A 26,389-nucleotide genomic window follows, 5' to 3' on the forward strand; every position below is an offset into this window, starting at 1 on the left:
GAGTGTCTGTGAGGGGCTCAGCCCTGCCCTGGCGGGGGCGCTGGGAACCAGCCGGGACAGCCCGAGTCCAGCCGGGACAGCCCCGCAGCCCCCGCACCTGGAAAGGGACACCCGGGACAGCAAGGTGCGCAAGGCAGCTGGACAAGGGAAGCACAGCCAGGGCAGGGCCGAGAGGTGCCAGGGCTGCGTGGGGCAGCCGGGCTCCTTCCCACCTCGGCAGCCACACGAGCACTGCCACCAGGTCAGTCCTGGCTGGGTCTGGATCGCGGTCACAGTGACAAAGAAATCAGATGCAGCTGCAAAATAATGGCCCACAGTGAGTCCACTCCCAAAACCAAAGACAGAACAGGGATCCTGAGCGCTTCAGCTCGTTTGGGAAAGTAGGAAGAAATGGGGTTTGGAAAGCCGAAAACCGCCACCAAGAATTAAAGCAGCAAAAATACTGAGGGCAAATCCCCCCCCACAAGTAATCCCCCAGTTTCAGACTGACCCAGCACACACATTTTCAAGGCAGAGTGAGGGAACAGGCTGAGAAGGGCTGCGGGGCAGGCTGTCCTTCGGGTGGACTCCGGGCTGGGGGCAGGGCTCAGTAGAAGGACAAGTGACAAAGGCTGTGGCACTGGACCTGCACCTGCCACTGATAGAAAAAGAAGGAAGAGAAGGTATCAAAGTCAGCTCCCTTGCTTATGGCTGTAAGCCAAGCTACTGTTGCAGAATCTGAAAAACCAAATTTCCACTACAGGACTGTGAGCAAAAAAAAATCAACCAACAAAACTCCCAGTTTATAATAGTGTCCTCATCCCCACACAAGAATCACTTTCCCCTGTAGCAAACCTATTCCTTATTTGTAGAGGAACCTGTACCTGGAGAAGGGTGTGTTTTCCTTAATAGATTATGCTGAAGACAAACTGAAAAATAGTTTCTTATCTATATGTTTTAGTTTCCATTATTTTCCAAAGAGAATATCTGGTTTCTGAACTTGGGTTAGGACTAACCAGATTATTTTTGTTTGTCAGTAAAAATGAGAGCAGAACATTCAGATTAGACATCAGGTTGAAACTCCACGAATTCTGGTCTTTAATAAACAATTGCAAAAAAAAATCTCCTGAGACCGCAAAGAAATGAGCTTAATTTTTTTATTTTATTTTCTTTTTTTTTCCCCCCAAATTCAAAGCCAGCTATCTCTGGTGTTGGCTGTGAGGGAGTGTTCTGAAAAGTTAGCAATGAAAAATCTGCAACGACACAAACCCAAACCGAAAAGAAAGGTTTCCGGTTTATACCAAAGTCAAAAACTGGGGCGTTTATTGGAGAACTCAGACCCCACCGGGATTGACCCTGAGCTGCCTGCTCTAACTCTGCTGCAGGTGTTAACGAGGAGCGGAGGCACTCTCCCGGCGGTTCCACTCCCGGACGGGACCTGGCAGTCCCCGCGAGCCAGGTGAGCCCAGGGAATCAACCCGAGAAAGTTCGCCGGGGTGCAAAGCAGGAGAAGTGAGTTACTGCGCAGAGGACAGTCTCTGCCCGCCACCTTTCCCCGCAGCTGAGTCAAATGACTTCTGCATTGATTGCGAGGAGCATTCGCGGCGCAGCTGGGGCCGGGCGGGAGGCGGCCGGGGCAGCTGCCGGCTTGCCCAGCCTCGGCCGCGCAGCCCTCCCGGGATAAGGAGAAGCCCGGAGGAGCGGGGCCAGCGCGGAGACGCCGCCGGGGCCGCGGGCAGGTGCGCGGGGCGGGCGGGGCGGCCCGCGGACAATGGGCGGGGGCGGGCCAGGTGCGGGGCGGGGCGGCGGGGCGGGGTGCGGAGCGCGGCCGTGCGGGGCGGGGCGGGCCGGGCTCCAGCCGCGCCGCCGAGTCCGCTGCGCCGCCAGCCGCGCCCGGAGCCGCGCAGTCCCCGCCGGCGCTGCCGCACCCGCGTAAGTCCGTGCCTCCGTCCCCTCGGCACCGCGGCGGCGGCTCCGGCCGCGCCTGCCCGGCCCTGCCCGCGGTGCCGCTGCCCGGCGCGGAGCGGCGCTGCCGGGGGATGCCGGGCGCTGCGCGGGGCTGCGCCGGGCGGGTCTCGCCGCCCGCCCATTGTCTGCGGCGCCCCGAGCCTGGGGGCGAGGTGGGGCCGAGCCGCGCCGGGGCTGGGCTGGGGCGGCTGGGCGCTTCTGCCGGGGTGATTCCGCGGGGGTTTTCGCGAGCCCCGAGCCGAGGGGCTGCCGCCGGGGTACGTGTGTCTGTCCGCCCGGCACTGCCGGGGCTGCCGTTCCCGTAAATTCTTCTCAGGTTGCTTCTTCTTTCCAGTTTTGCTCCCGGCTGGAGCCCCAGACCGTTTTACTCGTTGAGTGAGGAAAGGTTTATTTTTTTAAAATGATGTTACCTCTTCTCGGTTGTCTTGAAGCAGAAGCGGCCGTGCTGTTACAGGTCCTCTCTCCGCAGCATTCATAAATTCCCTTTGCCATCATAAGACATGTGCATCTCGAGTAATCAGTGAGATGTATGAGGTGAATGAATACTCTCTGACAGGGTCTCGCCGAGCACGGGCACCTGCGAGCATCGTTTCCTCTTACAAGTCTGTGTCCTGATCACTTTGTTTGCCGCACCCACAAAGGTGTATTTCTTTAGCTGGGCAAGGTAGCAATGGTTCAAAATATCTCGTGTGAGAAGTGGTACAACTCGTGACACCAAACTGCTTGTGTGCATCAAGTGGTGGTGGGTGCTAATCTCAGTGGACCGACCGAATGTACTTGCCTGCCTTGGATGCTTTTTGTTTGATGATCCTTGGTGGACTTGCTAAGAGCATTAGTCTGTTGAGGCTTAGAGTTTTCTAGCCCCCGGGAGCAAGACATTCTGTGAACACCTCTGTCTAACGTGGAGTTTGATTTCAAAGGGAAGCCCATGATGTGGAACTGGCGTTGTGATTATGGAAACTTACCATATATTTCCCTTAAAGAAAGAAGAAACCTTATAGCAGTTTTAAAAATGAAATACAAGGGGTTTGCAGGAAAAAAATTCTTGCATTATCTCTCATTATAGCCATTTAATACCTCTCTACAACAACAGTAGCAATTTGTTTTAATTTTCAATTTTTATTTCTCTTTCTGTAATGATTTTCTCTTGATTCAGTTCCTCTTCTTTCCTGTCACTGTGGATGTTGGTCCCTGATCCAATTTATAACAGCATTTGTAACTACAGTTCAGTTTATGCCCTCATCTCAAGGAAAAGAAAAAAACCCCAGTCTTACAGGCAGCGCCCTGATTAATTTCGTAACTTTGAATCTGTAAGATTTTCTTTTTCCTTCATTGTTTGTGTGTGTTCTCTTTCAAATGTTATTATAACTTTGCCCGTTTCGGGCAGGTCTTGATTGAGGAGATGATATAAAAATACACTGGCTCCCTTTAACGATCATTTTGATTACTGCCATTGTGTGTTCTTCAGTGACAGTGTGATGTGAGTTGTAAGTCTCTACATCTCTTCTCCCCTTCTCCCCTTGTATTATTTCTCTTCACCAAAATATTTAGCCACTGGCAAGCCCATTTTTCACATAAATCAAATTTGGTTAAACATGGTGCTAATATACACAGAATTACTGTGATGGTTTTCTTTCCCTAAGAAAAACAAGAAAGCAATTAGGATGTGTATGAGGAAAGGTTTAATAGACAGTGGAGAACCAGAGATTTCTTTTGGAAAAGAACCCTTACCAATCTTTATTGAATTTGCTCATCTGCATGAAGAAAAGAACTGTTGTTTTGTTATCTAGCAGCTGTAGGAAGATTGACAGCTACAAATTACAAATCTATGAAGGATCTGCCCATGACACAATTTTTAGTTCATTTAGATCGTTATCCTACACATCTTGTCATTTGCAAAATTATATAAACAAGACCAGTAAGTTTGTGGAGAAGATGTAAATGCAGTGAATATACTGTAAAGATTTCGAAGCTCTTTGGGATAATTAGCAGAGACTTGCCTGAAATATGACATTACTACAGTAAATTTAATCCAAATAGGAACACACCATTGAAAACACTTTATTGTGGAAAAGAATTACATATTTTAAAACATGCTAGCTCTGTCAGAAGAACATTAAGTGTAGTACTCCTTTTGTTAAGATAAAGAGAACATCACTGATGTTGTGGTGTGCTTTGCATTTCTAAACAGAATCTGATGAATTACAAACATTCATTATGCTACAAGCAATTGCTGAAACTTCCCAGTACCCCAAAATAGAGATTTATTTATATGCTCATATTTGCATGTTTTCTGAATATGGTGTCATTGTAAAAATAGAAATAAATAAAAAAAACCTATTGTTCTGAAATGAGTTCTCTCCTAGCTCCAGATCTTTGGTTTGTCTTCCTCTGGGAAATTTATGTTTAAATACCTCAATGTGTTCAGGTTATGGAACTTTTTATTGGGAAGTGTGGGAAAGCTACAGGAGGGGTCTGGGAGCATTCTTTGTTGAATCCTGGAAGAGTTAAGGGCATATAATCTGCAGCAGCAGGTCAGGTTTATCAAATGTGTGAGAAAGAAGGTAGCTGAAATTTTCAAAGGTATAACAGAACAATGTGCTTATTTTAAAGGACATCTTGCATAAATATTACTTTTTGTTACATGTTAAAATGTGAAAAAAAATTCTTAGTCTGTGTCTTTATCTAAATGTTTAACTCAGTCTTTCTTAAACGTGATATTTGTAACAAAGTTACTGTTTTTCTAATGCCTCTTCCTTCTCTGTGGACTCACAAATGAGCCATTGGAAAGGGTCTGTATTTATAGGCCCAAACCAATTTACAGCTTTTGAATGCCTCAGTTCATGGCTAAACTTGGCACTGGACACAGTGGACTGTCGGACTGTCACTTTCCAAAAATGGATTTCTTTGAAACATGTGGGTCTTTGGAGGTCAGTTTCACCCCACCTCCTCCTGGGTGCCATGAGCGTACAGCAGAGGTGGTGGTCACAGCCAGGGTGGATGGAGTGGAGCTCCTCACATTGTGCTCTACCGCTGGGGCTGACATGCTTAGGGTCCAGACAGAGCTGGGTGGTTCCTTTGGGGTTGTGGATGGAGTGGGAGGATCACATCCTCTGCTGTTCACCAAGGAGAGGTACTGACAATTTATTATTGATTTCTGCTCCTCTTTATGACTGGTTTTAATTTATTTTTAAATACTGTCTCTTAAACCTTTATCTTGGGAATTAATTCCCTGCCTTGGCACTGTATTTTTAAATTAACTCAAACCCAAGTGGATTCAAAATGCAGAAGACCCTTTTATAAATGACAGTGTTAATGACACTGATGATAAAACGGGCTGGAGAATGCATACCAATTTATCTGTTGGTTTTCTGTGCCTTACTACAGCTACATTGATTATTCCTGATACTCCAGGTGGCTCTCCTTGTGGTGAAACAAAAAATTGCAGATGCGCACATCTGTGGGAACTCTAGGTCATAAAGCCAGTCCTGGGTTTGATCTGAAGTAGGCAATATTGTTGGTCCCTCAAGACAGTGCTTAATGCTCATCTCTTTTCCAGACAAGGAAACAGTCAGAAAGCATAGCATGTACAGGAAGTTTTAAGGGAGAAAAGTCTGTGTCTCAAATTATGGTGATATTGTGGGTAACCTAATTGTGCACTAATGTAATTGGTGTCTAGAAAATCAGAAAAATCTTCAACATAATTACTGGTCAAAGTAAGAGAAGGGAAAAGAAATATGAAGTATTTTTGAAGGCTGATACTGGGCAGTGTCTCACTGAATGAATGTTATTCAACAAGAGAATGAGGGAGGGGTTTGGGTTTTGGGGTTTTTTTATGATATAAAGCAACTATTTCTTCCCTTGTAAGGTGAAGATCACTTGACTTGACCATACAGTTCAGATGTTTGAGACAAGCCTTCTTTGGCAAGGAAGAGTCATTGTATTTCTCAGTGTGTTCTGCTCCCGTGACAGGCCTGCAAACGCAGTAAGGGCTTACGCTGCTGTTAGCCAAGGGTCTGCTTCTTTAGCTTGAGTAGGAAAGATCTCCACTTGGAAGAGAAGCTTTTGAGTCCTTTCTTCCAGAGCAGGAGGAGTTCCTCTCAGTTTTGCAGTAGTACTTTTAAGCAGCTTCAATTACATATTCTTAACTTTGTTGCGCTAGCGGGAGCTCCCCTTTCAGTCTCTCTGACCTTTTTCAGTGAGGTTAGCTTCTGCTGAATCCACCCTGCCTGTTCTGCTAGGTTGTAATTCCCTTTGCAAAGTGCACTTTTACCTTTATTTTGTGACTTCTGGTTTTGATCATATTCCTTCAGTTCTCAGAAATATTTCGTATTCTTAATCTTTATGTTTCCTGCTGATGCACCACTTCTGTCTCTTTCAGTCTATCCAAAGAACCCAATTCCTTGTACTCCAACTGTTTGGTTTGCTCACTAGCTTGTAGATACCTTTACACCTACAACTTTTTCTCCCACTTCAAAGCTAGTCGTGACAAAGTGATAGCACATATCTTCTGTATCCAGCTGTAGCATGTGTCTGTAACTGGTGTTATGGTTCTGAACTTGAATTTTCATGCCACTAACACATGAAGTTTTCTCTGTGAAGAGACCTAAAGTTCCAACATGTTCATCCTGACAAGTAGTGTTACTATGAAAGCAGGTGATACATCCATGTTCTTGAAAGCAGCAGAATTGCATCCCATGGGTGAGAGCAGGATCGTTGCACAGAATGGCTGAGACATATGTGATCCTAATTTTCTTTGTTAGAAAGGTAACTGACAAACTGCTGATGAATTATGTTTGCTTCTAAACCAGAAGGAGCCGTCTTCTTGAGTCAACAGCCTTGCCCCTTTTCCTAGCTAGTCTCCCAAGGCTCAAAACTTTGAGATATGTTCCCTTCTACAGAGCTTTGGTCTACAATATGTGTTACAAGTCTCTTTGGGAGAGGCTGAAGTACAGATTTTGGCTTTTTTGTAGTTGCTCTAGAAAGGAGTAGTCCAGCCCTGCATTTCTTCATGACTAGTAGTGTCTTGCTAGTTCATAATGGGAAATATTATTGCTATTCCAATACTGACCAATTTTTTAAAAATCTGCTCTAAAAAGGCTTTAACCTCATTTGTCTGTTGGTGTGTGGTGAGGAAAAGAGTGAGTTCTTCACATATAATGAAAATGCACAGTAAAGAATCAGACATAGCCAACCTGAAAATGTCAGATCATAAAGTTCAGCATCTTTGAATTGGGGTTGAGGTGAGGGAGGCCCGCTTGTACTTTGTCATTTCAAGTAAGTATTACTTTTTTCACTTTCCTGTAACTCAAAGTGCAGGTGAATGAACCTGTCTGAAGCTGTAAAATTAAAAAGAAAAATTACCTTCAGAAGGAATGGAAATCAACCGTTTATTTCACAAAGCAAAAGATCAAGATGAAACTTTTCAGCTATAAATGAGAAATTACATAAACATTATTAGCATGAAAATGTGTGTTTATAGTGCAAATTCTAATGCAGTAATAAGTGCCTTTTTGTTTCATAAAATAACATAAAAAGTAAAAACCCCAGCATACAAATGGTAGTCAAAAAGTCAAGTATCCAATCCAAATTTTTTCTAAATTAAAACTTAATGTTTTCTAGACAGCGTCCTTAGATCTCTCACTCCTTTTCCGGCAGTGAGTCAAATCTTTTTTCCTATTTGAAAATGGACAAAACCCCACTCTTTCTCCAAATAGCTTGAGGAGAGAAGCTTTTCCTGCTTATTGCCTGGATAGCTCCACCAAATTTAAAAAACTCCAAACAAATAAATCTGGGGAGGGTTTTTCCATGTCCCTGAATACGTAAGATAAAATGTGTTGAACACATGCTGAATTTCCAGAGAAAAGAGCTATTTAACTCTAAACTCAATGGAGAATTTCCCACACTTATTAAGTAGCATTTTTTTCTTCTTCCATGTGAAGCATTGGTTTCTGTCATGAGGACACATTAAAATTATTTTGTTATGATCAAATGTCAAGTCTTTTCACCTGTACAGGAAAGCCTTCAGATTTTCCCAGGAAAACATTACTTGTTCCTGTTAAAACATTCCCATTTCCTCTTAGCAAATCACACACAGCAAACTAAAGCCGTTGATTTATCATATATCACTGATGAATAATTTATTCAAAAAGCACAAGAAGGGAAAAGAAAAAGCTTTTATGTAAAATGCCAGTGTAATGACATTTGTAGCAGGGAACATTGGGCAGCTTTGGGCAGGCACACAGCTCCTGTCCTGTCCTGGGCACACCATGGGTAGTCTGGAATATTCTGTGTGCAAACCCCCAGCCCTGCAGGGATGTGTCTGTGCTTGAAAGCCAGTTAAGTAAGAAAAGCCGTGTGAATTAATACAACTGGAGCTCTCCACTGCTATGAGGACCCCTGCATGTGGAGTAGTTGGAGATTTCCCACGTTATACTTCTGTACACAGTGTCCCTGTGAGTGACTTTGTCTTGGATGATGGAGCTGTGCCCTGCAAAGCCACTAAACTGTGGGCATAGAGCTGGCATGTCTACAAGTGTATGGGTGAGGGGAAGAAATTACCTGATAATGATGGCAGCAGAGATTTCCATAGCAATCCAGCCTAGGATGACTGCATTACTCACAAAGGTGATAGATGGGTGCAGAGAGTGGATGAGATTGGTATGTGTGTAGGCATTTACCAGCTTGAAAATAAGCTGGAGTGAAGGTAAAATGCAGTTAAATCTGAGGGCTCTGCAGTCTGAGAAGTAACACTGCTCTGCAACCACTCTAGCTTGTAGAAATGTTCTCACACATGGTTCAGCTCATGATCTGAGTATGGAATTTCTGAAGATGGAAATTATTTGCAAAGAAGGATGTACCTTGTTAGGCTTTCAGTTGTTAGAAAGAGTTTTGTAGTTTAACTTTGGATGTGATGAGAGGAAATACATAATTTTCATAGGTCTTTTTGCTTTATTGAAACTGTAAATGTAGAACTCTTCTTCCTTGCGTGTTATTTCAGTGTGCTCTGAGCATCTACCAGACATACTCATTGAGAAATTGTTGGAAATGTTTTCACCACTTTGCTTTCTGGCAGACAGTTGTAATCCAGTTTGTCAAATGAATTTTCTTGATTGCCTTGCAGCATATGCAAAGTACTTAAAATTGTTGTAATTGCCTCTGAAGAGTTGGTGTGGGGGGAGAGAACAACACAAAAGAAAACAAGCAAAAATTCAGCTTTCTATTATTATGTAAGTATAAAGAAAATTGTACTGTAGAAAGGCAGCACAAAAATGTAACACAGATAATATAATGACAGCAATCAAATCCTTCAGAATTCTGTATAGTGATTGGCCAGGGCTAGGGGGAACACAGATTGCTGTGGAAAACATTGAACAAGCTAAACTTAGATTATCAAACACATTTACTGTCTGACTTTCACTTGACTATAAATATTTGAGCTGTCAGTTCTGCAGGACTCTTCAACGTGGGGATCTTGCTAAGGTTCAGGGGTGTCCCTCTGCCTCCAAGTCCACTCTTCAAAACTGCTATAATCCATTTCACTTCCACTACTATGATATTGAATGTATTTTAGAATGCTTGCAAGCAACTGTCATCTCTGTCTTTCTGTAGAATTTACAACTTATGCTGACTTTGTTGCCTACACCGAAGAAGGGAGAAATAGTTTTTCTGCATGTTATGATGTTTGAGTTATGGGTAGTCTTAAGCTGTTTTCTTTTTCTTCTATGTTAACTTACATTCTTCTTACCAAAATCACACCAACACTATTTGTCAGGAATCCGTGGAGGGCAGAGATATAAACTCTTAGCAAACAGACAGGGCTTCACAGTGAAGTGAGAAAACACTTTGCAAGATTCATGGTATGAATTAAGCTGCTAGTTGATTAGCTTTAGCAGCAATTTTTCCTAGCACTCAAGAAAGGCCAATGTGCGGTACAATAAATCCAGAGATCTTAGAGCTGATATTCCTGTATCTTAGCCTCTTGCTTTCTAAAATGTCAGCAGTCCTTGTAAATCAGGAGGTTCTGCTTGGTATTCTGGGCAGCGTGCCTTAGGAGCCAGGCTAGGGGGAGCAACCATGACTGTTGCCTTTTGGCTGAAACCCTCAAGAGTTTTCTGGAGAAAACAAGCACAGTGTGGGAAAAAACCTTCTCGATTTGTTGCCAGGAGGTGTCACTACAGCTCAGGAGTAACTATTTCATCCCTTGAGACACGTTTTTATGGAGTCAAGGTCTCCTCTGAGTGCTGGTGTTGGGGGGTGCAGGAAGGTCCAGCCCTTTATTGCGTGGCTGGAGGAGCAGCGCTGAAGCTGTGCAGGTTATTAATTGATATAGAGACAAGCAAAGAAAAGATGCTAACGTGTACTGAGTGTGTTGCTCCCCAAAAAGGCCTTTTCTGCATCCACAATGAATATACACGTGCTGTGGTACTGGGGCCTCGTGCCTTTGGGAGTTTGTGTGTGTGGGGCTACCTGGGGCAGCTGGCTGTGCTGCCCTCGACCCATTCACCCCTCAGGCTTTTAGCAGAACCTCAGCAGTCAAATTTGATCATTTGGGATCAAATCATCAAATGCGTCATGCTGGAATGAGCATGGCAAGATAGCTGGTGGAAACGTCAGGCTGAAGAAGCTGGAGCCATAAGTAGGTTTGGGAATCATATCCTTGAATGCTACTGATAGCAATCTTTCAAAACAATTTAAATAATTTATTTTAATGCATGAGGAGCTTTTTATTCTCAATCAGTTTTGCACAGCATATTATATGTATTTTATACAGCCTGCTAATGAGCTGAAGACTTGTTAATTATATGTGTGTGGAATGGCATAGCTGCTGAATTATGCACATTATTTTTCTTAACAACGAAGCCTCCCTCTTAACTGTATCTGTACTGGTTGAAATGTGCACTCTGGCTGCTGTTACAAGCTCCTCTACTGTCACTTCATTATTGTAAATCTTTGGGTTTTGGTGATGTGAAGGATTAGTCTGAAAGGTGGAAGAGTTGGTTAGGCAACAAAACAATATACTGTTTAAAAGCAACTGCATAAAACAGCTGCTGGGAATTTTATATCCCCTGAAAAAAAAATAAAAAAGTTTGATAAAGGAGTTTAAAATCTGTAATGGTTCACTTAATTTTCTTTCTTCATCTGTCTGGTCTGTAATTCATTACAGTTTTCCTATTCCATATTGTCCTCTTGATGTGGAAAAACAAAACAAAAACAAAAAACAAACACAAACAAACAAAACCCAAACAAACAAACAACCTCCAGGAAAAACTCAACAACAAAAATTGAAGTTATATGTGATATTTGCAGCAAAATATTTTATAAGACCAGATCAGTGTTGTGAGAATTGGAGTATACATACAGATAGGTGCCCTGTTTCCTGAATTTATGTTTACAACATTTATAAAATGTTGTGGAACAGCTGATCAGCTGTTTCTTACCTTGGAAAAATCCAGAAAGCCACAAAAATATGCAATGCTGGTGATACCAGTAGCTTACTAAATAACACGTTTTTATGTAAACATGCCTAGTAGAGAATTTAAATCGTTACATGGAAATAAGATTTTCAAAATCCCTGTGTCTTTTACAATGAATTATTCATATTAATGAATACTTATATCTAGCTCAGTCTGTTGAACGAGGCTGATGTTTCATTTACATGTGTTGGAGGTCATGCCTGTAGATCTTGGGGAAACAAGGAACCTTTGCTTTTGCCAAGAGTTAAACCTCCACTCATATTTACACAGGGGGCAGCTGTTAAAGTCTGGAGTGCTCTCCAGTGTGGGAGTGTCCTGGAAGCCTCCACCAGTGAGAGATGTGCAAAGAAAATGAGGCCCTGGATGGGAAACTTGCAAAATGTTGTGAGCTGGATGTTATGCGCCTCTGTCACTTTTTAATCTTCTCGTGGTGCTTCCAGGTTTCATTCTGACATTCAGTTTGGGTTTAGCAGCCTTGAGCTGATGGAGATCAGGTTTTGTTGGCAGCTTTTTCAAGTCAGTGTTGACTACCCAAATTACTGGGCTGTGTCCTCCACCCAAGGGGTGGGAGGGTGGAGGCCCTGTGGGCTGCTGAGGAAACACCTCCTGCATTTGTGCAGGGGCTGTTGGGAAGAAGAGGGAGTCTGAATCAGACTTTCTGTCCTGTTGAAAATCCTGAACTTTAGCAATGTCATGATTGCAGCAGGACTGGTGGGCTGAAACTCTGAATTGCTTTCCAGTGGCAAACACTGATTGGCATTTTTGTGTTTGCTTTTGAAAGAAACACCAAAAAAACCCATTAAAAATCACCAAAAAACCCCCAAGAAAACGAAACAAAAAACACCCCAACAAAAACATCTCAGGTTTCAGTTTAGAAAAAGTTGGGCTTCTTTATTTTTTTTTTTCTTTATGATGATAATTGTGTTGTAAAAACTCAAATTTGTACAAGTGGGAAGGAAAAACAAATTTTGCTGAAGATTTCTGAAACTTTGTGGGGATGGAGAAGGGAGCAAAAGCAAAGCTATAATAGTAACATTATATGTTTAATGAAAGGAAATACGGCTTAATTTATTGTCCTAAGTTTTTGACTTTTTCAATTTAGATGAGGGAGTTGTATATGACTAAAATACGCTGAAGAAAGTCCATGGTTCATCTTGATCACAGGCCTAGGCTACATGAAAATCAGTATTGCCTTCAGCAAACAAAATATTTGTAAAATATTTTCAAAATAGTTTCACCTGAAGAACTCATAAGTTGTTTGTGAGAGAAGCATTAGTGAACTTCAGACTGAGCATCTTCTATGTTTTCCTCTAGTTATGGAGATATTTTTGTGATTCACAAGCTGCATTCTGAGTATGTGCATCTTGGACATGTACTCCTGGGGAGAGGAACAGGTGCAAGGAAAAGAAAATCCTAAATTAGCCTGAAGGTTTCTTCAGTCTTTGCTATTGTTTATACAGAGTGTTCAGGAGATTTTATTTGTTGTGCTAATGTCAGCTTGTTTCAAACAAGCCATGAAATGACTATTAGACAGATTAGGAGCCTTAAAGGATTATATATATCCTTCATCTAGGTGCTGCTGCAATATAAGCACAATAACAATAATCAGCTTAGTTAAGTTCAGACAGGTGGTCTAAAGGGAAAAGTTCCTTTTCTTTCCATCCTTGACAGGGGAATGTGTGATTATGAAGAAAACTAGAGGAATTTCTTAGGGCCACTTTCAAGTCTTACATTCATTGAAGCCAGAGTTGTTTTAGTTTTCTGGGTATTCTTTTAACACAGTGATTTTGTAACATCATAACAGGGCATGGACATGAAGAACTTCAGTTTCTTTTTCTGCTTTATAAAGTGGGATATCATGGCAAGATGGTGAGTGGATTTCCCTTCCTCACCAGCTGATGACCTTGCACACATTCAGCTTTTGATAATGAGAATACTTTGTTTTGTTTTGTGGGATTTTTGCCTTTGCTGTACACAAGATTGATTTTTCTCTTCCTGCTTTGGAAATGTAGTACCTTTGCAAGTGGAGAGACTCTCTGACTCTCTGTCCATGGTGTGGAAAGCCATGGTAGCAGCTTTCAGGAGAGCTGAGCTGTGACTCCAGGCAGCTCTTTGGGTCACCTGCCTGCCCTAGACTGCTGGGTTATCTCATGTGGAACATCTCTGTAGTTGAGGGTTAGCTCCAAAATAACTCCTAACCACTGCACATTTCCCAGTAGCCTGGGATTTATGCTTCCACAACAGACGCACTCTGTTCTCCTCAGGTTGCTAATGTCTAAATTAGCTTATCTTGGAAAAATACTCCTTGCTTTGTTGGTATTTGTAGCAGGAAATGTATATGCCAAGTTAGAGGGATATACCAAACATTTTTATACCTAGAAATAACTGTAAAACCAGGAAAAGGATATGGAGCTGTGGAATTTCTTGTGAGGATTTCGAAACTGAATGAGTTATTTTTAAGCTTTTCATTACAGGGCTTAATTAACTGCTTGCCAAACTTGGTAGGTTAATGTCAATTGTTCACAACCAGGTTGCAGTACAATTTATTGTACTGTCTTGGAGAAAATTCATGTGACCAAGAAAGTGTCTGAGGTAAGTAATCATTTCTGTTGTGATTTAAAAATATTTTCTTTCCTACAGCATTCCTTTGGGTGCTTTCTATGATTGGTATGAAACAATGGTAGCTTTAATTTTGGCAAAAGGTATTGCTACTAAGAACGTTTATGGCAAAATATAGTAAAAGTAAACACATGAAAGAGACACAGTTTTAAGACTTTGAAATAAAGCCATAGAAATTTTGGTTAATAGGAGAAGTTCAGAATGCCTTTTTTTGCTTTTTTGGGGAGTTTATTGGGGGGAATGTTTACTTTGGGGTTTTGTGGGTTTGTTTGTTTGAGGGGGTTTTGTTTGTTTTTTTAATAATGATTTAAAACTAGCTTAAAAAATTACATGGAAATCTCTTGACCTATAGCTCAAAAAAAATTGAGGCAGGAGGTGCTGTAAAATAGGCACATTATGTGGTTTTGTTTGGGACAACGTTTAGAAGACTATTCAAGTCTGAATGTTAAACTCCACATAAGTAAATTTCAAAGAAGAAGCCCAGGAAGAATTTGTAGTATGTTATAAGAAACCTTTTTGTATGCCTGAAGACTCTAGATATGGAAAAAAGATTGTTTGCTATAGTATTCTGAGCTCATTTTTTCATTTCACCTGGATGAGATGAAAATATATTTGGGACAGCGGATTTTCAGACTCTTTGTCATTATCTTGTTTTTGATTCTTCTTTATGGATTGTCCAGATAGAGGTGTCAACATAGTGCTATATTGCAGAGAGCATCAATATGTAAAAAATGCAGGGAGAAAAAAAATCATCTTTATTTTTTTCTCTGTGCTGTGCCACAAATAAATTGTGAGAGAAATGAGCAAGAAACTGATTCCACTTGAATTGTGGTTGAAGAAGGGCATTTCTTCCTTCTCTCTCATGCAAATCTAGTTTGATTTTTTGGAAATGCTATTACCCTCCAAAATCTGTTCTAGCTTTCCTCATTGCAATAGCTTTTGCTTATAATAATGCACAACATACTGTATACTTTTGGCACAGATTGATCTGGGGGAGCAGAGTGGAAACATACATTAGTGAGACAATGTAAAGATTTCACACTCCTGCTGCTTCTGTACTGCTTGTGTTTGAGATAAATGACAGACTCCAGGACACCAATTCTCCCCCTCGTTTGCACTTTCTCTAGGCACCTAGGAAAAGATTCGGAAGCCTAAACATAGATATCTAATGCCATTTTAAATGCTTTGGGTACCTGAGACATCTGTCAGGGCTAGCAGGTGTGACAGATGACTTAATGCCTCTTTTAGCAGCATTTGAGAGCCAGGGTGGGATGCCCTCAGGCATCTAAAATAGCACTAAATGTCTTCCTTTAGGTACCTGCATTGCTCCTGAATGCTCTGCTGTAAAATTAAGTAGATCAGGTAAAAATGATTTAAACAATTGTGTGGGCATATTTGTATGTGGTTAATAAATCACCTGGGGTAATTTGGAAGTGAAAGTTTGCGATGAAAGCGAGATTTATTTAAATTTTCTTTTGTATAAATTTAAATTCCTTTAAAACTTACTTGTAGTACAACCTCTATGTAAATTTGTGGTTGTACAACAAGCGAGGCAGGGGTTTTGTTTTTTAAATGATCAGTTACAAAGCTCTAGATAATCCCTCCTATTAAGCTTGTTGTGTTTTGAACTACAGAGGTTGCCGCTTGTAAGCTAACTAGTGTCAAACTCACATCACTCGATCAGGCAGGTTTCCAGCAGCTCGAACAGAAAATGACTGCTTCCATCCAGCTGGTGCCACTGTGGAGGTGAGGATGTGGTTTGTGGAGTGCGGGGCTGTGATCAGGCAGAGCCTTTGACCAGGGCTGTGCTGGTGGTAAAGCTGTGCCATGAGCAGTGGCCTTTGTGCCTTCACACCGCAGGGCTGGTCCTGCACCTGCTGTGCCCTCCCCTTGTCACAGGCAGAGGAGCGGGGACAGGGAGAGCTGAGACTCAAGTTCTCTCTGTGCAGCAGAAGTGCAGTGAGAAACCCGCCCACTGACACTGTTTTACACCACGACACTAACTCTGACCGTCAGAAGCTTTATTTTTGGGATGTGTCTCCCTTTTATACTATTTTACACAGACTAATTTGATTGGTGACACAAAGGCAAACCTCTTCACTCACATTGGTCAGACCAGAGGGACATCAAGAAGAAGTCCCTCCTAGGAAGAGGAATGAATAACTTAGTACAGTTACAAAAACATCTCTTCTGTTTACAGAAAATTCCCTGGGGAAAAAATTTCAGAAAACTAAAACATCTGAGACACGGAATCAGGGCTACATGCCCACCCCCTCACAGACCATGCCCTGGATGCGCTGTTATTTCAGGAGTTAATGCAGCATCTCTCATTTTGAGGTGTTTGGTAGCTGGGTAATGTAGATACTTAAACAAATTCAATAAGTTCTAAATGACATGTTCTGGAAGCAGTAGTTACCCATCGAGCTCTGTCATCAAAAAGCAGTGTTGAGGATTTTGGTGTTATATTATGTGTTAACGTTCTCCGTAGTCAATGCGTAGTTAAACAATAAGGCACAACAGGCACTAATCCCTTTTAAATATACTCCTGGTGTCAGAGGTGTAGCTGGGAATGAGCTGAAGAGTGTGGTAGTGTAACTACCTCAGTGGTACAATCATCTTTCATCAGTTCGTTTCTGGGGGCATCGCATTGCTGTTATGAAATGGAAATTTAAATAAATAAATGAAATCCTCAAGGAGTTGCTCTTCAGATTATAGGGGATTTTGACCAAGGTTTGGCCTCCCTGCTGCTGTATTCTGTTTCCACATGAATGTTTGCCTCGTTCGTATCCAGACCAATGTGCCATGGTGCCAGCTACCAGAACTATCAAAGCTGCAAAGCACACACACAACTGCGCTCAGCGGTCCAAGTAACTTTTCCAATATGTGCTATCCATAATTTATTCAAAGCAAAGCCAGAAATAATTTGTGCTTTAAAAACAGCTTGAGTGATGAAAACCATAATGCAGTGCAAGTCAATTTTTTCTTTTTAATAGCGCTTGACACTCTCCAGTACGGAACATCTACCTAACAGTGCATTATTGCAAAGTACAGGAGGAGCAAACAAAAATAGGAGCAGACTTGTTTCTTGGGGTTTTTTTGTTGTTATTGGTCTTATATACAATCACAGTTAGTACAAGATGTTTTTATTTTAAAATATGGAAGTGTATATATTCATAGATTTTAACATCTGTTCATTTCTAATTATTTTCTTACCAGCTATTCTTAAATGTTTCTGAGAAAACCCAAGGGCTTATTAAAATTTTAGTGAGAAAGCGTATTTTTTCAGGGCATACAAGATGTTACCTCTAAAGAAATATTAGTGAGTTACTCCTTTCCCTTGACTTTAATGACTTTATAATTATACTTTGTCTTAAAGGGAATCTACACAGGTTCAGTGTTTTTCATCTTCACTGGATAAAAGCTAATCTTGCCCTGGAATGTGTACAGATGGGGGAAACCATTGTAACCATTAGTTATGACTGTTTTTGTACAGAAGTTAACTTGATTTTATTTTGAGAAGGAAAACAAACAAATTCATTCACATCCCACCATGTTTTGGTTGCTCTCTATAGTGATCAACTGGAGTACAGTGTTGTAGAGCACTTTCACAGGCTGGAAGCAAGGACTGCAAAATCAGCATGGAAAAGGCTGTTGTTATATGAGATTGCACAATTAAGAAGCAGGCAAGAATGTATTCATTTTGTTGTCTTGTGAAGTAATGTCTTGCCCAGATATGGACTTGAGATCGTCCTCTTCTGAAATTTTTGTTGTCTTTATTGTGGGATGTGATCTGTTTCCTAGAGCCATTTGGAATATTTCTTTTCATTGGCTATTTGCACATGAATAAGAAATACATAAAAAGATTTTGGTTTACCTTATATAGTGGGGGGTTTTTTTCTGAAATTTGGGATTTTAATGCTAAAAATCTTATTTTTCTCTTATCTCTGTATTTTGTGGTGGCAAAGGAGGCTGGGGAAGGGGATCCCCTTGTGGAACTGGCTTGATAGTGTCTCTTACAAGCTTCATGTGATCCTGTGAAGCCACAGTCATTTCTCTTCCTGCTTTTGTGCTGTAGTGCTGCAGCATTTAATAAATGTGTTAAAAAAATAAAAGCAAAGCAGCCTGCAGTACTGTGACAATCATAAGGGTGAAGAAGGATAGATAGGGATTTCCATGTTAAATCTAATAGCAAACAGAAGTGTCTAAAAATTTGCAATATCTCATCCAAAATAGAATGAAATTTATTCCTTATCCTTTCTAGCAAAGGAAACTGAAGTTTACCTATTTATATATCACCTGTAAATTTATGATGTTCAGCTAAAGAGACAACACTATCTTACTATTCATTTATTTAATTACCTAATTCTTAGTCCATAGCTTTAGTATACCAGGCCTTGTATGTTCATCCCCTATGGAAAGTCATTGTTCCCGGCCTTTAAAGCCTTCTTCCTTGCCTCTAATCATTTCATTGCCCATCCCTGGACCTCCTCAATGTTTTCTGCTGTTGCCTCATGTGATTGCATTATTGTATTTCCAATGTTTATTCTGCTTCTCTGTGTGCTAATACTTTTTCCCTGTGTGTTTGCAGTTCAGATTGAAGCTCATGTGTAAGCAGGACTGTGCAGAGGATAGTTCTAGCAAATGGCACTGAACCTCCTTTAAAACGTGTTAAAAACCATCTGCAGCAACCTCTGCTGCCTTTCACATCTTCCTTGCTCTGTCTTCCTCCTGACTTCAGCCAGGACCCAAAAACACCTCCAGTGCAGAAGGAGGGAGTTAATTCTTGATTCCTGGCTGCTGGACCCTGGGGGTGTCCCTGGCAATTCCAAGTCCACCCCAGTGCAGTTTGGCAGTTCCAGCTGGTGTGCTGCCTAGGAGCTGTTGAGGAATTTTCCTGGCCTGGATTCTCTGCTTCCTCCTGCTCATGAAACCATTGTGAGCTACATCAATGACTTTTAAGTGTGGAAAACTGGCATTTGCAAAATATTTTCTTTTTCCTTGCTATATCTCTGAACTGGCTTAATGCAGAGGTCTTGCCAGGAGAGGGCTGAGTAAACCCCCTGATAACAGGCAGTTGTTAAAGCTGGCTTGTTTTGTCCAGCTGCAGCCAAAGAGCAGTCCACATTGTTCCCTCTGAAGTGCCCTGCCTTGCGCTTGAGCTTATTAATTTGCTATACAAGTTTGTTTTACAATTTACCATGTCTTCTTCAGAGAAAGGGCAATTCATAATGTCACTCTGCCGTCATCTCTTTGTGTCTTGGTAATCACACTGGGATACTTAGGAAGGGAAAGACCTCGTGGCACGTTTACTGAGGGTCTGAAAAGTAAACCAGAAAACGAGTTAGGGTAAGAACCACATGTTTTCACTCCCTTACTCAATTCACTGGTGGGTTTTTCGAGTTTTGTTTTGTTTTTCCTTTACTCTTTCCAGAACAAGAAAATTCAGTTGGTCCTGCTTCTTCAGTGAAGTTTAATTTGAAGTTTTCAAATCCTCTCTGAGCTGCACAAGTAGTAGAATTAATGCTTATAAAACTTAAAATGCTTTGTCTTTCAGGATGAGAGAAACAAGATAAGTGGCAGAGTTTAGTTATAGACTCTACCAGAGACCTGATTAAAGCCTGCCACATCTTGGTCTGCAGAAACCCATTGGAAGGCTAAGCAGTCAAATCAGTTTTGTAGGAACCTTTTACCCCATATTTCACTAAATGCTTTTTTGTAACGGTTGTGTGTAAATTGAATTCAAAATAATTACCAAAATAAAGAGGCCCATGTAGCATATATGTTGATGCATGTCAAATTAACCCTTTAAACTGTTTGAAGGCTATTAAAATTGTTCTTTCTGAACCAGGTATTTCTCTCAGGGAGAAAAAACCAAGGGCTGAAATTTGAGTGTAATTAGCTGCAGCTTGCAGTGCCAGCTCTTTGCTGTTCTTCAGCAAGCTCTAATTCATTTCCCACACACCTGATGATCCTGCAGGTGCTGAAGGAACATAGGAGGAGCTTATGCATCACTAAGTGCTTGAGTGGTGAGAGGTTTTGAAAACATTTAAAGGAGGAAATGTAAGAGGAGAAAGAAACTCCTGATGATCTTTATAAATATAGATACAGGCATCCTACACAATCCATCCTGTAGTATTCTGACGTATAACTGTAGAATGAATAACTTGGCACGCTTCTCAAGAGATATGAGCGTATGTGAAATAATGACATGATTCTGCCCTGTCTATAAGTGATTTTAAGATGCAAGAGACTATGCATTATTCCTGCTGTAAATATAAGGTTATTATTAACTGTTATATTTTCATTTTTTGACAGACATACTGCTATTCAACAGTTTCATTTTATTATGCATGTAAATGTGTATACAAACATGAAAAATCTGAATCATAATTGTGAATCCATATGCTAGAGGCCTTCTTCTGAGTTTGTCATTGCAATATTTATTGAAGTAGAAGACAAAGCTCTTAGAGCCTTTGTGTATGAATCTTATGTGTGGTGAGCAAATCTGTGCGAATTGCGTTTTATTTTGCACATGCATTACACATAGTATACATCTCATGGAGAAAAGGGGTGGGGTCATATTGTAAGCACAGAAGAAACTCATACTTCCTCCATGTGGCAGGAATGGATATTAAGGGGGGAAAAAAGCCATATTTGAAGTAGGGGAATAAATATTTTATTATTCTAACTTAATGCACAGAACTGGCCTTTCTCATAACTATTTGACTCACTGCAGAAATTGCTTATGTGCTCCACAGGGCCTCTGTAACACATACACTGCTAAGTGAGGGGGGAGATTCAATGGTCAATGGGTAACACCATGGACTGGCTAGAAAGGTAATAATTTGTGCATGTGCGGGTGTTGAATTTTTCTCATAGTTCCATAGCACTTGTTGGCCTGCCAAAGAATTAATAAAAAGAATTTAGATCCTAGACTAAAATATGGAAATTGTAGTCATACACTTTGCATGCAATCAATAAGTGCCTTTCAACACTTGCTCTGTTGCTGGAAGCAAGTGTGCAGTTCTAACTGCTGCTTAGAGATTACATTCAGTAAAAATAAGGAAGCAGGTTCCCAGGGGAAGGGAGCTGAACACAGAGAGGTGCATACAGGTGTATTTTAAGGTCAGTGGTTATCTGTGCAGAGCACTGCATGGCATCCAGACTCTTGCACACTTCAGGTCATCCTTTAGGAAGGAATGATACCATAAACCTTAAGGTAATGTGTGAAGATGGTGGATCAAAGTTGTTATTGACACAGGCAGATACAGTCCCACAGACACATCCATTGTGAGCTGTGGTTTTGAGGCTTGGTGTTAACTCTGAAAGCAGCTAACAAAGCCAGATGAGCAGAAAGCAGGGCGGCACATGAAATTGATTTTTGACAAGTGAAAAACTGCTCATACTGGAAGAGCTCCATGTACACATTGCTTCTTTCTTTCCAGCCTCACGTACAGCAATGCTCCACCATCAGCTCCCTTTCAGGTGATAAATCATTTTGAGGTCTCATCTACTTACTGACTTCTCGTGTATGTGGAATAAGGTAGCAGAATCTATCCCTGGTAAACCTAATTATATCTCTGTGACTGTGAGAAATCAGCTCTTTGTCTCAGAAAAGATTGCCTGTATCTAACGCAACCTTGTGAAGGCACAGAAAACCCAGGGAAGTGGGGAAGAAATGAGGATGCCAGAAGCACAGTGCTGCCATTTTAGAGAATTTGCCCATCCACTTGAAAAGAAAAAAGAGGCACTGGCTAATCTCAATGTTTGTGCCTCCTTCGTGTTCTCAGGATAACTCGGAAACATTCAGTTATTGTCAGAAAACTATCATTACGTGTGTCCTATTCTAAGGAAGTGTTCACCAAATATGAATTTCAGGAAACTTTGTCTTCATTGAAAAAAGGCTTCATGTGTCATAAATCACTTTGATTGTATTTGCTAAATAATTGGATGCTAGAGAAATAGCAAAGAATTCAAAAATCTGAGTTGAGAGTTTACCTATAAGGAGAATGACAAAACTGACTTCAACTGGGTCATTTTTCACATGGAAGCTCTAGGGTGCTAGAAAGGGAGAAGACATAGTTTCTAGAGAAAAAAGCCCCTACCCGAATGAAGTACTGAATTTGAAGCTGATGGTGACCCAGTCTTAGTGTTCTAACAATTGTTAGAGTCCTTTGGTATGTTTTCTTGTGTTTTTAGAGGGCCTTTTCCCTCTTTATTATTTGCCTTTGGCTATGTCAGTGCATTGCATTGAGTGTAGTCTGATGGAATCATGTAACTTGTACATTGGTTTATTAATTAAAATTAGAGTTAAAATACAACTGCTCAGATCTTAAATTATTAGAATGGAGATTTTTTTGCCTTTTATCATGAGGTAGCTTTATCTTTTGCATGTCCCTTATCTGTAATTGTCCTCGTGCTCCCACTGTCAGTCATCACAGGCGTGATCTTCGGTCTGCCCTTGTGGAAGCAAATTCCTACATTCAAGAGACAAAATGAACTGGTTAATATCGTCAAAACATTTGTCAATTTCTCAAATTAGGTGCAAATTAAAAGAGGTATTTTGCTAAGCAGAGCTACTAATAGGAGCTATATTTATAATGAAAGGTAATTTGAAAGCATGACTGCACAAGCAGAACAAGGCTTTGAAAAGGTCCGAACATATGCCTGTGACTGAATAAACCCATTAATTCCTTACACATTTCCATTCTTATTCCAGGCAATCAAAATGAAAATATGCAACTCTTTAATAGCAACTCTTTGGTGTAGCAAAGGAAGATGTGTTATATGCAGGATATCACAGTGCATATGCGGTTGCCTATAAAAAGTCATGCAGATTGGCAACACTGTATTTTCCTCATCAGGAAAAAAAAAAAAAGCATGGATTCTTGTGGCGGATGCTTTGCTTACAGTACTTCCCTTACTGATCATGTTTCAGTTGCATCGTGCTCAACATTTAGCAAATTAAAGTTAATAATTTACAAATTATGGTAAACATACCGCCTTGCTGATTTATAATGTGTGACAGGGAAAGAGAAATAGACTACTGAAACCTTGTAGCTTTTGTCCTACTGTGGATCCAGTTAGTCTCACCTGCTTTTAAATGTCCCTGTATAACGTTGGAGGAGTCACTCAAATAGAGAAATATTTACTTGAGTGGTGCTCCTGTGATATGTCGATTTGCAACATTTTTTTTATTCTTTGAAAATCTTTGTACAGAAGTTCTGTCATTAGTCAGTAGACCAGAAAGGATGGATCTTGCTTAAAAAACCAAAAGAACTGATGAACTGTTCAGGCTGGATTTTCAAAGAAAGAGTAGGGTTATATAACAGGTCCTGTAACTGTTCCCTAACCCTTCACTGTCCATCCCTGACCTGCTTTAACTGAACCAAGAATATATGAATATCACTAAATGACTCAGCATGATTGGGGTTTGTATTGCTGTTCTCTTTCCCAGCTATTCTCTCTCAGTGTAAGAAAGGGCAAAAGTCTAGTACAGGTCTTATTGATGGTCACAGCAATTTTACAAATGAATGGGAATCCTTCTCTTGAGATCCTCTGCCACAGTGATACTGAAATATTTGATAGAAGAACTTGCCTGAATATTTGGTAGACACGAATCCATTTGGTATGATGAAGGGGACAGAAAATAGAGAACAAGGACTATTTTAACAGGAGAAATGAGGTATAGAGAGCAAAGAAGACATAAGGAAAAGAATAAAAAGGTTACAATTGAGGAAGGGAAGATAAGGTGATAATGGGACGAGACACACTTTTTAAAGATATGCATGAAGAATTCTTCTATACTGAAACCTGTAAAATGAAGGAAGGCAAGAAAAAAAGAGAAATTGAAAGAGAGTGGTTATTTCAGTCTCTTGAACTAATAACTTCTCAACCTCTGCCTTTAAAGGGATTCCTTTTTAAATTCCAGGAAATTAGAGAATACATCAAAAAGACATGCTGTGAAAATGGCTGACAGCAATCAGGAAATTCAGAGTTAATGCTAACTCTGTCTCTGCTGGCTGTTGTACTGCTTTGTTACTGGGCTGGCTCTCACTTGTTGTCCTGATCTTTAATACAAGATGTATTGTGCTTCCTATCAGAAAAAGAACACACAACCCAAATTGGTACACCCATTACTTCTCTTATCATCCCCTGTTTAGACTTTGCTTCAGGTAATTTTAAATGAGAATTTCTGAAATCTTGAAATTAAACTTTAGTTATTAGACATGATCCTTCAGACCTTGTGTGGGGAGCAACTCTTCCTCATTCTGAGTTTGATAAATGCTTCCCTGCATATATAATAGAATGGCCCTGAATGAATTTATATTTGCTTTTGCCTCAGGAAGAACAGTGAGGTTAGGTAGGTGACTCTTAAGTAAGATCCTTTGTCTATTGACATTATTTTTAAACAGTCCTTCCTCCGGCTGTGGCAACGTGTACTAAATAAACAAACATCACACCTAACAAAGCACATGCTAACCACTGCAACCACAGAGGGTGAGTCCCTGGTGCTTGAGAGCTGTGCATGTGAATTACTTATTTGGGGAAGGGAGTTGATAGTGTTATCCTGTCGCCAGTTTTCTCAAACTACTAGTCTTTTGGTACTTAGTGGTGGAAATGGTTAGTACCTAAGTTATTTTTAAAAAATTACAATTAAAATCAGTAAAATTCACTGTTACACTGTGTCTGAACCATCAGAAAAACGCCCAAGAATGGGATTAACTGCTGCTTTTCCAAGTGGCTGTGGGGAAGCAGTACTTTAAGTGCTGCAGGTCCTTAAGTCCTGTCCCAGCAATTTTTGCCCGGCAAAGCATGATGTTTGTAATGGTGACAGTGCTAATTTCTTGTCTGATCAAAGAGATATGCTAACTGGTGGAATACTCAGCCTCTTCCAAAGGCCAGTTTCATTGTTTACTTGCAATAAACAGAATACAATTAGTCAGGTATATAACCACATATATACAAACAAATTTTGTTAAAAAAGTGAAGTACTTTGACTCCAGCTTCAGCTGCAAAGAGAACATGATCTGTGTCTATCACATTATCTGCATGATGTGTGTCTTTATTTTTCTATGGATGCTAAAGCTGTTAATATAACTTACCCACTGCTTTTACAGCAGAAGAGAATATGATATAAGAGAATATTCCGTATGATAACTGTGATGTTCTCATTCTGAAGCCAAACCATTAAACTGTGGTGGAAAGCCTGTCTGGAAGGTCACTTGGAGAAAGGAACAATGAGCTTAGTAACATAAGCTTGACCAGGTCAAGCTTATGTTACTAAGAGACAGATACAAAGATGGAGTAGATATTACTTCTGAGTCTAAAGGGATTGATTATCCCACTGACTGTGCCTTTCATGTTTTATGTTTTATGCTGTAAATATTTATGACTCTCATATTTTGTTTGTTGTTTTGAAACATAATGAGTTTTTGTAGCATAAGCAACCTCCCTGCTCTGCCAACCCAAAAAGAGACAGTGAGTGCAATGGAAGTGTCAGGAGATGCCTGGCATGGCTATGATGTGACACTTTGTCTAGTACATTGCCGTGTTATTCCTGCAGAAGTTTGCTAATTAGTCATTAAACTAAAGTTCCCTCTACAATCTTGTCCAAAATGTCACACGGATAGCATTGATTCAGAACCAACAGACAAAGATGATATTTTTTTTTCAAACTGTCTGCATAATGTTGCATTATGTGGTGCCTTTCAGCCTCTGTATGTGCCCATTTTAGCAAGTGCCATGAGCTGGGTTTGGAGTGGGGAAATGGCCCGAGGACTTGTGTGCTAGAATGAGGAAGTGACTAGGGCAATACTCTGGGTCAAAAATTTTACCCTGACTATGCCTATGTTAGAAGGGGAGATGGTGCATATGTCTTCTGTGCCTTAAAAATGTTATTAAACTTCCTTATAGGACACTAAAGAAGTAGAGCTTAGGAGGACCCATGTACCAGCCCTGTGAACTACCTGCAGAAACCTGGGCTCTGTGAAGTCATTGAAAGAGAGATTCAGTAGCAGATGCATGGTGTCCACACTAAATGGAATTTCTCTCTGGTTTTAGTGCTATTTTTAACCGAATTAATAGCCTGGTAACTTTCTGCAAGCTACAGATGTTTTTAGCTTGCCCTAGGGGACAGACTCATGAAGAGTGCCCAGTAACCCTCAGAGAGAGGTTAACTCTTCTTAATTATTTGGCTGTCACTTACAAACATAAGACTGACAAGAGCACTGAGGCCCAGTGGGCTCCTCTGTCTGACTGGGTGTGCAGGGGGCTCGTGTGACAGTCAGGAGGTTCTGCTGTCCACAGAGCTCTGAGCAAGCCCCTTCCAGTGTGAACCAGCCCTA

At 40.9% G+C, this 26,389-nt stretch overlaps 1 long non-coding RNA gene across 1 annotated transcript in view; it reads left to right on the top strand.

Moving 5' to 3' along the window:
• The first annotated feature begins 1,695 nt into the window (after nt 1–1,695).
• Nucleotides 1,696–26,389, top strand: part of LOC136297045 (uncharacterized) — a 34,246-nt gene continuing 9,552 nt past the window's right edge. Inside the window, exon 1 of the long non-coding RNA XR_010723068.1 lies at nt 1,696–1,718. This is a non-coding gene — a long non-coding RNA (uncharacterized lncRNA). The remainder of the gene's footprint in view (nt 1,719–26,389) is intronic.

Source organism: Chamaea fasciata, unplaced genomic scaffold (genome assembly GCF_029207755.1).
Source record: "Chamaea fasciata isolate MVZ Bird 193981 ecotype frontalis unplaced genomic scaffold, bChaFas1.0.hap1 SCAF_14, whole genome shotgun sequence".
Lineage (NCBI taxonomy): Eukaryota > Metazoa > Chordata > Aves > Passeriformes > Sylviidae > Chamaea > Chamaea fasciata.